This window comes from Dama dama, chromosome 24, assembly GCF_033118175.1.
Source record: "Dama dama isolate Ldn47 chromosome 24, ASM3311817v1, whole genome shotgun sequence".
Taxonomy (NCBI): Eukaryota; Metazoa; Chordata; class Mammalia; order Artiodactyla; family Cervidae; genus Dama; species Dama dama.
In genome coordinates this window covers 35,520,925-35,533,473 of record NC_083704.1, presented here as the reverse complement: position 1 = coordinate 35,533,473, position 12,549 = coordinate 35,520,925, and positions in this window count along the sequence as shown.

Genomic DNA, 12,549 nt, shown 5'->3' with positions numbered 1-12,549 from the left:
ATCTCACATGCTAGCAAAGTAATGCTCAAAATTCTCCAAGTCAGGCTTCAACAGTACATGAACCGGAACTCCCAAATGTTCAAGCTGTATTTAGAAAAGGCAGAGGAACCAGAGATCAAATTGCCAACATCCACTGGATCATAGAAAAAGCAAGAGAGTTCCAGAAAAACACCTACTTCTGCATTATTGACTATGACAAAGCCTTTGACTGTGTGGATCACAACGAACTGTGGAAAATTCTAAAAGAGCTGGGAATACCAGACTGCCTGACCTGCCTCCTGAGAAACCTGTATGCAGGTCAGAAAGCAACAGAACTGAACATGAAAAACAGACTGGTTCCAAATCGGGAAAGGAGTACGTCAAGGCTGTATATTGTCACCCTGCTTATTTAACTTATATGCAGAGTATACATCTTGAGAAACGCTGGGCTGGAAGAAGCACAAGCTGGAATCAAGATTGCCCAGAGAAATATCAATAACCTCAGATATGCAGATGACACCACCCTTATGGCACCACCCTATATGTCCATCTTTTGTCATTTTATTTCTACTTGAAGGACTTTCTTTACATTTCTTGTAGTGCATGTTTGTGGGTAATGAATTCTTTCAGCTTTTGTCTAGGTGGGAACATCTTTATTTAATATTCCTTCCTTTTATTTTTTCTGTTAGATTTAGATTACTGGATTGACAGTTCGTTTCAGTGTATTAAAGATGTTCTCCACTGTCTTCTAATGTGTTGTTTATGACAATAAATGCGCATTCATTGTTTGTTCCTTTGTAAAATGTGTAGGTTTAGCTCTGGCTGCTTTTAAGATTTTCTTTACTACTGGTTTTGAGCAATTTTGAATATAATGTGCTTTAGATTTATAATAGTTTTCTTCGTTGTTCTAGTACTTGGGGCTCATTGAGCTTCTTGAACTATGGGTTTATGACTTTTAGCAAATTTAGGGGGGAAACCAGTCATTTTTTTCAAGTATTTTTATGTATCACTCCCTGCTTGGGGATTCCAAATAGATGTATATTATCTTGCTTGAAATTGTCCCTTAGCTCCCATATGCTCTTTTTTTTCCTTCTTCTCTCCCTTTCCTTTATCCTTCCTCCTCCTTTCCTTCCTTCCTTGTATCCTTTCCTTTATACTTTTCCACCTTCTTTTAACGTTTTTCCTTTTATTCATTCTCTCTCTTTTTCACCTTGGATAGTTTTTATTCATATTACCTCAAGTTCAGTTTTCTTCTGTGCTTATTGTTGTTTAGTCAGTCAGTCATGTCTGACTCTTACAACCCCATCTACTGTAGCCCACTCAGATCCTCTGTCCATGGGATTTTCCAGGCAAGAATACTGGAGTGGGTTGTCATTTCCTTCTCCAGAGGATATTCCTGATCTCGGAATCGAACCCACATCTCCTGCAGCTCTTGCATTGCAGGCAGTTTCTTTACTACTGAGCCACTAAACTACCATTAATTCCATCCACTCTATTTTCATCTCAGGCATGGTCATTTTCATTTTTAAAAGTTCAGTTTAAGTCCGTTTTTGCTTTTTTTTTTTTAAAAAATATCTTCTATGCTTCCATTTAACTTTTGAAGATATAGAATACAGTTAAAACAACTGTTTTAATATCTTCTGCTAATTCAAATATCTTTGCTAGTTCTGGAACAGTTCCAATTCATTGATACACTTTTTTCCTTCTCACATAGGTCATATTTTTCTGTTTCATGTCTGGTTATTTTTGACTAGATGCTAGTTGTTGTATATGTTTCCTGTTGGAAGCTGGATACTTTTTTATTCCTACCAATATTCTTGATGTTAGTCCTGGGATACAGTGAAGTTACTTGGAAATACTTTATTCCTCTAGTGTCTGGATTTTAGGGTTTGTTAGACAGTGCCTGAGAGATATTTACTCTAGGGTAATTAATCCTCACCATCAAAGCAAGACCCTTCTAAGGACGCTAACCTAGTGCCTTGTGAATCTTGAGGTTTTTCCATTCTGCCTGATGGGAATATGCAAACTGCTGCCAGCAGTATGTGGGAGTTGGGCTACTGTTCTTTCTAATCCACCAACCTCTGCCTGTGTTTTCCCTCCATTTCAGGCTGCAAATTCTGCAATCTCACTGTTCTTTGTTATCTGTTATCCTGAGTCTCAAAAGCTGATTTATTTGTTTGTTTGTTTGTGAGGCTTTTAGGGAGAGGGAAGAAGTGTTTGGTTTTTGCTTAGGTAGGAAGATAAATCAATTATTTGTCATTTATTTTGGCTGAACTCAAAGAAGTGTTCACCTTCTTGAAATAATTTTTTTATTCTCCTTTACTTACAATCAAATGTTTTAAAGCTGTACATTTTCATCTAAGAACTACTTTAGCATTTTTACAGTGATTTATTTTTATTATAATTTTATTCTGATTTTGACTTAAGTCAGGGTTACTTCATTTTTAGATGTAAGGAATGCTTAGGCTATTATGTAAGAAAATGATTTTTCTGATATTGATTCTTTGGTATAGTAAAGCTTCCTTGCGAATTAGTTCATGATGAATTTGGGGCATGTGATGTGTATTACTAAAACAAAACATCATTTTATAGAAATAATGTATAGTTTTTTTTTGATACATCAGTTCAGTTCAGTTGCTCAGTTGTGTCTGACTTCTTGTGACCCCACGGACTGCAGCACGCCAGGCCTCCTTGTCCATCACCAACTCCGGAGCTCACTCAAACTGATGTCCATTGAGTCTGTGATGCCATCCAACCATCTCATCCTCTGTCGTCCCCTTCTCCTCCCGTCTTCAATCTTTTCCAGCATCAGGGTCTTTTCAAATGAGTCAATTCTTCTCATCAGGTAGCCAAAGTATTGGAGTTTCAGCTTCAGCATCAGTCCTTCCAGTGAATATTTAGGACTGATTTCCTTTAGACCAACTGGTTGCATCTCCTTGCTGTCCAAGGTACTCTCAAGAGTCTTCTCCAGCACCACAGTTCAAAAGCATCAATTCTTCGGTGCTCAGCTTTCTTTATAGTCCAACTCTCACATCCATATGTGACTATTGGAAAAACCATAGCTTTGCCTAGATGGGCCTTTGTTGGCAAAGTAATGTCTCTGCTTTTTAATATGTTGTCTAGGTTCATCATAGCTTTTCTTCCAAGGAGCAAGCGTCTTTTAATTTCATGACTACAGTCACCGTCTGCAGTGATTTCGGAACCCAAAAAATAAAGTCTGTCACTGTTTCCTCTGTTTCCCCATCTATTTGCCATGAAGTGATGAGACCAGATACCATGATCTTAGTTTTCTGAATGTTGAGTTTTAAGCCAGGTTTTTCACTCTCTTGTTTCACTTTCATCAAGAGACTCTTTGGTTCTTCTTCACTTTCTGCCATAAGGGTGGTGTCATCTGCATATCTGAGGTTATTGATATTTCTCCTGGCAATCTTGATTCCAGCTTGCACTTCACCCAGCCCAGCGTTTCTCAAGATGTACTCTGCATATAAGTTAAATAAGCAGGGTGACAATATCCAGCCTTGACGTACTCCTTTCCCTGTTTGGAATGAATCTGTTGTTCCATGGTACAGTTTTTATTTGATACATTGTTTTCTTCATAGTCACTGATCCCTACTAGTTTGAGCATACAAATCAGTTTATCCATATGTTCCATATTTGTGCTATCCATCTTCTGATTGATCCAGCACATTCTGAGAGGAATTTGTTAAACCTTTCATCTACAATGTTTTGCTTACTCACTTTTTTCTATAACTCTGTTACTGCTCAGTATATTTAGAGCATATATTATTAGGCACCTGTAAGGTGTTTTTTTATCACTGTGTCTTTTTTTAAAAATTATTTCTTACTCCTTTGTAAGACTTATAATTTGCCTCTTTGTCCAGTATGATTTTTTTTCCCCCCAAAAGAGCTTTGTTTCACTGTTCTAATGAAATAGTTGCCAGTATTTTCTTTGGTTCATATTTTCTTGGTCTGCCTTATTTACTGCTTTTACTTTGAAACTCTATATCTTTATGTTTACATGTGCTTCTTAAAGGGAAAAAAGAATTACTAGAGCTTGTATTTTTTAATCCATTATTGTAGTCTTTATCTTTTGATTTTTGAATTTAACATGTTTATAGGTACTGTAGAACTGCTGTATTAAAAATTATTTTTTACTACCATGTTTTTCTGTTTTCTATGTACTCTATCTTTCCCTTGCCCTCTATAGCTAGTTTTTATTAAATTAGAGACAACTGCATCAGAATATCCATGCTTCCCTATAGATTTCCTGCACTTGCTGAAACAATTTATTCCCATTTGAAAAAGACAGCTCTCCCCTTCCATTAGCTATATTCTCCGATCTGAGCCCACACCTCAGCACTGCTTTGTTGGTATTATCTAGAATTTAGTTTTGGATTATTTAGAATGTGTATTGTTTTTGTCCTAGCTTTTATACGAAGTAAAGTAAGCTTTGCTATGCTATCATTGGACTGCTCTGAGTGTTCTGTCGCTAAGTCGTGTCCAGCTCTTTGCAACTCCAAGAACTGTAGCCCGCCAGGCTCCTCTGTCCATGAGATTTCCCAGGCAAGAATACTGGAGCAAGTTGCCCTTTCCTTCTGCAGGGGATCTTCCTGACCCAGGGATTGAACCCACATCTCCTGCATTAGCAGGTGGGTTCTTTACCTCTGAGCCACCAGGGAAGCCCATGCTTCATTATCACACATAATAACCTCTAAGACTTTTCCTTTTCACTAGGTATTCCCTCTAGGAGCATTGTCTAAAAGGTATATGCTGAAAGCTTACTTTTGAGCTCATATTTAAATGACAGCTCTCTGTCCTGAGTACTAAATGTATCTATGATGTGACTGGTTTTTCTTTACAAGCTAAATCAGAGTCTCATGGAATTTGCTTGTGCTTGCCCTTCATACGCTGCTGTCTTCTGAGAGCACTCCTTTTGCTGGGGTTCTTATATTTCAGGGTATGGAGGAAGAGAGGAAGAGAAGGGAATGTTCAGGGGAGGCTGCCTCTGCCTCTGCTTGTGTTACCTGTCCATTTCCTAGAGAGGTTCCATCACTATTCCCCTATTAGCCTCACCCCCTCAATTTCTAGGCTCATATCCACTCCTGAGTTCCTCTGGAAGGGAGGTCCTGGAACCACTTTGTATGTTTCTACCACTCTAAATACCAGGACTTTCAAAGGTTTTTTGCAGGCTATTTGCCTACCACTTGACTTCCCCCATGGTTATGTCATCAGTCCTTTTTGGATATGGAGTTTTGGTCTCGGAATTAACTCTGGGAAACCTAGCTTAGGTCTTTTCACCTTTGGAATCCTTATATACTTGTTTGGGATCTCTGACAGCATCTTGGCAGGGGCACTCTGTTGATCACTTCTGAGACCCAAGCATCTTAGTTTTGGTTCTCTCCACTCCAAATTTTTCTTTACTTGCTTGTCAGTTCACTTGTTTTTGTTTTTGTTTTTTCTGGTTGGAGACACTGTTCTTAAATCCTGCCTCCCTACTCAGAAGTCCATAGGATAAATTCCACTGGGGGTTTTGAGTTGCCATTGACAACTCTTCCTTTTCGCTAACAAAATCTAAACTGTGGATCTTTAAGTCTAAGCTCTTGAGGCACAAATTGATCATTTTATTTCAGATAAAATATACATCTCAAACTGAGATCCTTATATTAACCTAAAATTCTAAAATATGTATTAATCAAAAAATATGTCAGCTTTGGAAACTATACCCAGGGGAATTAATTCTCTTTTTTGAATTTTGCCCAGCCTTTTCTTTCTTTCCAGTGCTCATTGTGTTGACTGTTTATTAGGGGGGTGTTAGATTTCTCCCTGAACAACAGTAGCTGTGGTCCACAGTGAGGTCAGATGGCTTTTCCCTAAGCCAACTCAGTACATGCCTTGCCTAAGGTGAAGCCATCAAAGGCAGTGGCGTTGCCCAGACGGAGACCCACCAAAATCAAATTTCTTCTAGACACAATCCATAGTGCATAAAAATTAATCAAGTCCTACCATGACTTACTTTATTCATAATACTTAATGGTCATGTAATAGGAGTTTTTATTCAGCAGTTAAAGTTCATAAGTGCGGGTTTTACATGGAGATAGGTATTATGCTGATGGTTTAATTACACACCTTTTTGCACACCAAAGGAAATGGGTTATGCAGATTTTGTAATTAAGGAAGGACTTCTGAAAGAGAATGGATCTAGGGTGGACTGATCTTTCTGAAAATGTTTATTTTTAAATTAGTAACTCTATGAAAATGTGCAACCCAGGAAATACTTTAGATTAGAAGTTGTTTATATATACACAATGTGCTCTTTCTGTCTCTACCCCCACCACACCCAGTTTTCTAGTTCTCATGCTATAAATTAAAAAACCAAAATTATGAACTTAATTTAGCACTAAGTAATTACCACAGCTCCTTTGCTTTAAGGCTAGCATAAGAGACTTTCTCTGCTAGGGACATCGATATTAAGTTCATTAAGTAAGTCACCTGATTCTGGGCCAAAGATGATTCTGCTGGATTTCCAAATTCTTGATTTCATTGAATTCAAACTGTATGATTGCCCCAAAGTTGATTCTGTTTTCATGGGATAAAGATCTTCTACCTTCCTTGTGTTACTGAAACCAAAATACTTCCTCTTTCCTGCCCCCATCACACCTGCCCCCCAGCATATATCCAGCCGTAAACTCTTTGTAACTCTAGATTTCTTTCATTGACTGCCTACTCAGCATCTCAAGTTCAGTGGTCAGCAAACCTCTTAAGTTTTTTCTTTTTTTTCAGTGGATAGTTTTTCTTTTTATAGTTGCGTTACCGTGTTGTGTTAGTTTCTGCTGCACAACAACGTGTGTCAGCGACATATGTCCCCTCTTGCTGGAATCTCCTTCCCATCTAGGTCACAACAGAGCGTTGAGTTTGCAGTACTATATGGTCAGTTGTCATTATATCTACTTTATACATAGTAGTATGGAATATTATTCAGTCATAGAAAGGAACAAACTTGTGCTGTTTACAGAGACATCCATATATACACACCTCTTGAATTTAAAATGTAGATCAGTCTTCTTGAGGTCTTCCCAGTTGGTTCAATGGCAAATCTGTTCTTTCAGTTTATCATACCAAAACAGCTTGGAAGTCTTTACCAACACTTTTCATGATGGACCATGTTGTGGTTTAGTCGCTAGGTCGTGTCCAACTCTTTGCAACCCCATGGACTGCAATACGCCAGGCCTCCTTGTCCTCCACTATCTCCTGGAGTTTGCTCAAGTTCATGTCCATTGAGTCAGTGATGCTAAGTAACCATCTCATCCTCTGTTGCCCCCTTCTCCTTTTGCCTTCAATCTTTCTCAGTATCAGAGTTTTATCCAGTGAGTTGGCTCTTTGTGTCAGGTGGCCAAAGTATTGGAGCTTCAGCTTTAGCATCAGTCCTTCCAGTGAGTATTCAGAGTTGATTTCCTTTAGGATTGACTGATTGGGTCTCCTTGCAGTCCAGGGAACTCTCAAGAGTCTTCGCCAGCACCACATTTCAAAAGCATCAATTCTGGCACTCAGACTTCTTTATGGTTCAACTCTCACATCTGTACATAACTTCTGGAAAAACCGTAGCTTAGACTATATGGACCTTTGTTGACAGAGTGATGTCTCTGCTTTATGCCGTCTAGGTTTGTCATTGCTTTCCTTCTAAGAAGCAAGCGTCTTCTAATTTCATGGCTGCAGTCACTAGCCGTGGTGATTTTGGAGCCCAAGAAAAGAGCATCCATCACTGCTTCTACTTTTTCCCCTTTTATTTTCTGTGAAGTGATGGGACTGGATGCCATGATTCTAGGTTTTTTTTTTTTTTTTAATATATATATTTATTTTTGGCTGTGCTGAGTCTTGTTGCTGCCTGAAGGCCCTTCTCTGGTTGCAGCAAGTAGGGGCTACTCTCCAGCTGCAGCGCGCGTACAGATTTCTCAGGCGGTGGCTTCTCTTGTTACCAAGCACAAGCTCTAGAGTGTGCGGGCAGCTCTAGAGTGTTCAGGGTTTAGCAGTTGTGGCACATGGGCTTAGTTGCCCTGCGGCAGGTGGAATCTTCCTGGACCAGGGATCGAACTGGTGTCTGCTGCATTGTGAGGCGGATTCTTAACCACTAGACCATCAGGGAAGCCCGATTCTAGTTTTTTTGAATGTTAAATTTTAAGCCAGCTTTTTCACTCTCTTCTTTCACCCTCATCAAGGAGCTCTTTAGTAAAAAAAAAAAAAAAAAAGGAAGCTCTTTAGTTCCTCTTCACTTTCTCTTATTAGAGCAGTATCATCTGGTATGATGGCCCATAGTCAGCAGCAAATTCTGTTGGCTCTGTTTTCAAAATATAACTCCCGCTGCCCCTTAGTTCCAGCCACTGTAGTCTCTCTTCCACCTGATGCCTCTGCTTCCATACTTGCTCCTTCCATTCACAGGGTAGCAGTCAGAGGAATCCGCTAAAACCCAAGTCCGTGGGTATTTTGCTTGTGCTCATAACCTCCAGTGGCTTCCATCTGACCAAGAAGCAAAGCAAGCGTCTTCACCATGAGCTCACCAGTGTGTGACATCTGTTCCATCAGCTTTCCATACTCGATCCCCACAACCTCTTCCTCACTCTTCTTCTAGACTCAGGACCTTGGCCTCCTCTCTTCCTTTTTCACAGAACGCTCTCCTCCCAGTTGTCCAACCACCTTGCTCCCTACAGATCTTTACTGAAATGTCACCTTATCTTTGAGGTCTTTGCTGTGGCAACCACCCCACTGGCCTTCTTCTAGGCTTTTTCTACCCACCTCCACTGCTTTATTTTTCTACTGACTGCCTATCACCGTCTAACCTGCTATGATCTGCATTCCGTGTCTGGAGAGGAGGTAAGGGAAAGCAAGGATTATTTTCTCCTTTGTTCACCACTGAACCCCCAGAATAAAAAGGTGTCTGACACAGAGTAGACACGAAGTATAGCTGTTGGCTAGATGAACGGGCCATCTCTAAGGTGAAACTAGATAAGAAGCAACCTGAGGGCTAGGGGGCATGTCTTTAAATGCTGAGAACTCAACACAGTACTTAGCACTAGTGGGGGGGTAACACACAATGGGTTTAGCGTTCCTAGCATCATTGGTATTTTTAGAGGGAACAGTTTTACCCTGTTCATCCTGATCCTGATAAATCTGGCAAACATTCTCCACAGGCGAGCCCATTAGAGGATGTCCCTCCTGCTGTGGGTTATTGTGATTGGCTGGGAGAGGAACGGATGACCCAAGTGAGACCCATCGGAATCCTCCCCTAGATATGTCTGCCAGTGAAAACAGGGACCCTGACTCACAGATTCGACGCTGCCTGTGGCCACCTTCTTTACCACCCAGAGAAAGCCAGGGGTGGTATTCAAAACAGTCAGCCGCTGGCATGACATGGGCAGCGTCATTTGGAATTGGAGGGTAGAAACAGTGACACTGTCTCGCGGCTGTGTGCCGGCTGAGTGTCAGCAGCAGAAACCCGCCTGCCATTGGAGACTGTGGGTTTCATACCCCTAGAGATGCAGTGTTTGGGGTGGGATGGGGAAGGGAGAGAAGAAGATATATTGAGGAGATGGCAGAGGAAACACAGACACATAGAATATGCGCCACTCGTGGAGTCCACTGTCTTTCTGTCTCACCTTGCTCTCTTCTTTACCATCGTTTATATTCTTAATTAATACCTATTTGAGACTGTGAAGACATTTTTTGAAAAACCACTACTTTTGGAGAGCTATGCTCAAGCATTAGTGACCCCTCTCTCTGTTTAACTGTGATTCTGTGTTTGAGCCTATATTCAGTCAAGCCTGAAGACAAATTCCCTCTGATTAAGAAATGAGAGAAATAATATAAAATGCATCCAAGTTATTCTCCAGTGACCTGGATCAACTATTCTTTTTTAGTGTCTTGGATTATGTCGGACTTGGGGAGAGCATTTTGCTTCTCTTCCAGCTGCAAAGAGGTGCCGCTCTTCTCCCCAGTACAGTGTGTTTGAAGGTTAGAATCTTATTTGTACAGTGATAGGAGGAGGATCGTTCAGAACATGGATTTGGCATGCCACATGACTCTTTCTTATGAGGCCATGATCACGAGTGGTTCAGTCTGGGCTTCTGTCTCAAACATTATCTAGCCTGTTGCCATCCCTGACGTTTGGGGCTTTGGACACATAGGCCTCCTTTGATGTACTTGACCCTGGGAGCCTCCTTTCAGATCCTTGAACTTGGAATGCTCTTTCCTATAGTAGGGCTTTGATGCCTGTTGTTTACTCTGTGAATTGCTCTCCACTCCACAGTACATTCATTAGGGGTATTTGATTACAAACTGGCAGATGCAAGAGGAGTTGTCGGCTCACGTGATTGAAAGCCAGAAGTGTACCTGTAGCTTCAGGCATGGCTGCCTCCAGGAGCTAAAATGATGTGATCAGTATATCTGTTATTTCTTGTTCCCAGTGTCAATTTCAGTCTCCTCTCCTGGCTTCCTGCCTTGGTCTTGATCTCAGCTCTCAGACTTTTCTGGGCTTCTACCTTTGTTTCCTTCTCTTTTGTCTGTTTCCTTTATTTCCTTTTATTTAGGTGGCTCCTTTCCACGTTACAGCACAAATGGTCAGTTAGGACCCTCAGCTCTTGTCCTGGCCAATCAATAGTTCCTTCAAGAAGAGTATTTCTCTCAACAGTTTTAATAAAGACTTGGGATGACCTCTGAGGAAGAAGGTTAAAGTAAAGGTTAAAGGGCTCCTGAAGTAACATTTAGAGGGTAGGAAGGAGGGTGCTCTGTAATGAATAAGGGTGCTGTGTTTGCAGAAGAGAAATGACTGCTGGGAAACAAAGTCATCAGAGGCCACCTAGATGACAGATGGTTCTCACTCCCCTTTTCAGGTTGTAATTCAGTCTCTTGTCTGTGCAGACCTGTTTCCTGACCCCGCCTCTCTAGAGCACATTTCTCTATTACATGTGCTTGTAACATTTGGAATTTTATGTTTCAGCATGACACAGTACAGCCTGGCTCCCAGCTAGAGTGTAAAGTATAGGAGGACAGGCCTTGAGTCTCTTTTTCTCAACACCGTATCCATGGCTTACTCTTCACACACACACACACACACACACACACACACACACACACACACACACACACACACAATATCTTGTTTAGTGTTTATACCTATCTCTTGCCATGTGAGAGTGCTTACTGAAGCTTAGAGACATTTGCCCAAAGTTGCACAGTTATCAAAAGGGCCAGGGCAAGAGAAATTCTGTTTTTCTGGCTTCAGTTCCAGGCTTGCCTGCTTCTCCTCTTAGCCACTCTCATCGCGCCTGAGGCCCGTTCAGGGTGGTTCTGCAGGGAATGTGACAGAGTGAGTCTGTCCTCAAGGGGCTCATAGCTTCTTTGGGCATTTTGCCGGGGACACTGGATCTCAGCTAAGGTGGAGATTCTGGATATAAAGGTTTTAATGTACCTGTTAGGAAGATGTTTAATGGACTTTATAGAAGGACTCAAGAAAGGTATCTGGCTGCTCACCATTTCAGACAGGAGCAGAAATAGTCATTGACAGGAGTCAAGCATAAAAATCTCATGATGAACAATAAGTTCAGAGTGTTGTCCACACTTGGGAATTGTTGTCCTGCCATTTCATTTAATAGTGGGCACAAATTAGGACTTTGGGATTAACATATACATGCTACTGTATATAAAATAGATAATCAATAAGGATCTACTATGTAGCACAGGGAACTACACTCAATATTCTGTAAAAACCTGGATATGAAAAGAATCTTGAAAAGAATGGATACATATATTTATATATATGTATAACTGAATCACTTTTCTCTATACTTGAAACTAATACAACATTGCAAATCAATTAGATTTAAATTTAAAATTAAAAAAATACTGGGCACAACAGACTGTATGGATAAGGCTCACATTTAAATGGTTTTTCTCCACATTACTTAGTAACTTTGTAATATCTTAAAAATGGACATCAGTGATTCCACTTGAAAGTTACATAGTCACGTGAGCATACTCGGTACCTTAGGTGAGAGGTCATTTAGACGTAAGTGCTGGGATCAGTGCTAAGAGAGGGGCTAATGGAATCAGCCATGGAGGCAAATCCAGCTTCTCCTCCACACAGCCTTGAGCGTGTTACCCAGGAATCCCATGGTCCTCATCTGTAAGATGCTGCTCATCATTCCTACCTGGCGGGTTTGTAATGAGAATCTTAGATCTGATACCTGGCCTGCTTGGCTATGAAATAGTGGAATGGTTTATGCGGGCAGGCTCTGGAATCTGACTGTAGAAGTTGAAAGTCTACCTCTCCCCACCAGGCAGGGTAATGCTTGTTGATTCACTCAGCAACTCCTGAGTGTCGATTTCTGCTCCTCGTGCTGGGGACCCAGCAGCTGAGCATACCAGCAGGGCCTCTGCCCTCGCAGACGGAGGGAGATGGACCGTTAGCAAAGACACAAATGAATGCAAAATGCTGTGAGGTGCTCAGGGCCATGGAAACAATAAAGTGGGTGAAGGGGATATGGAGTGTGGATGGGAGAGTGGGCAGCCAGGGTGCTGTGT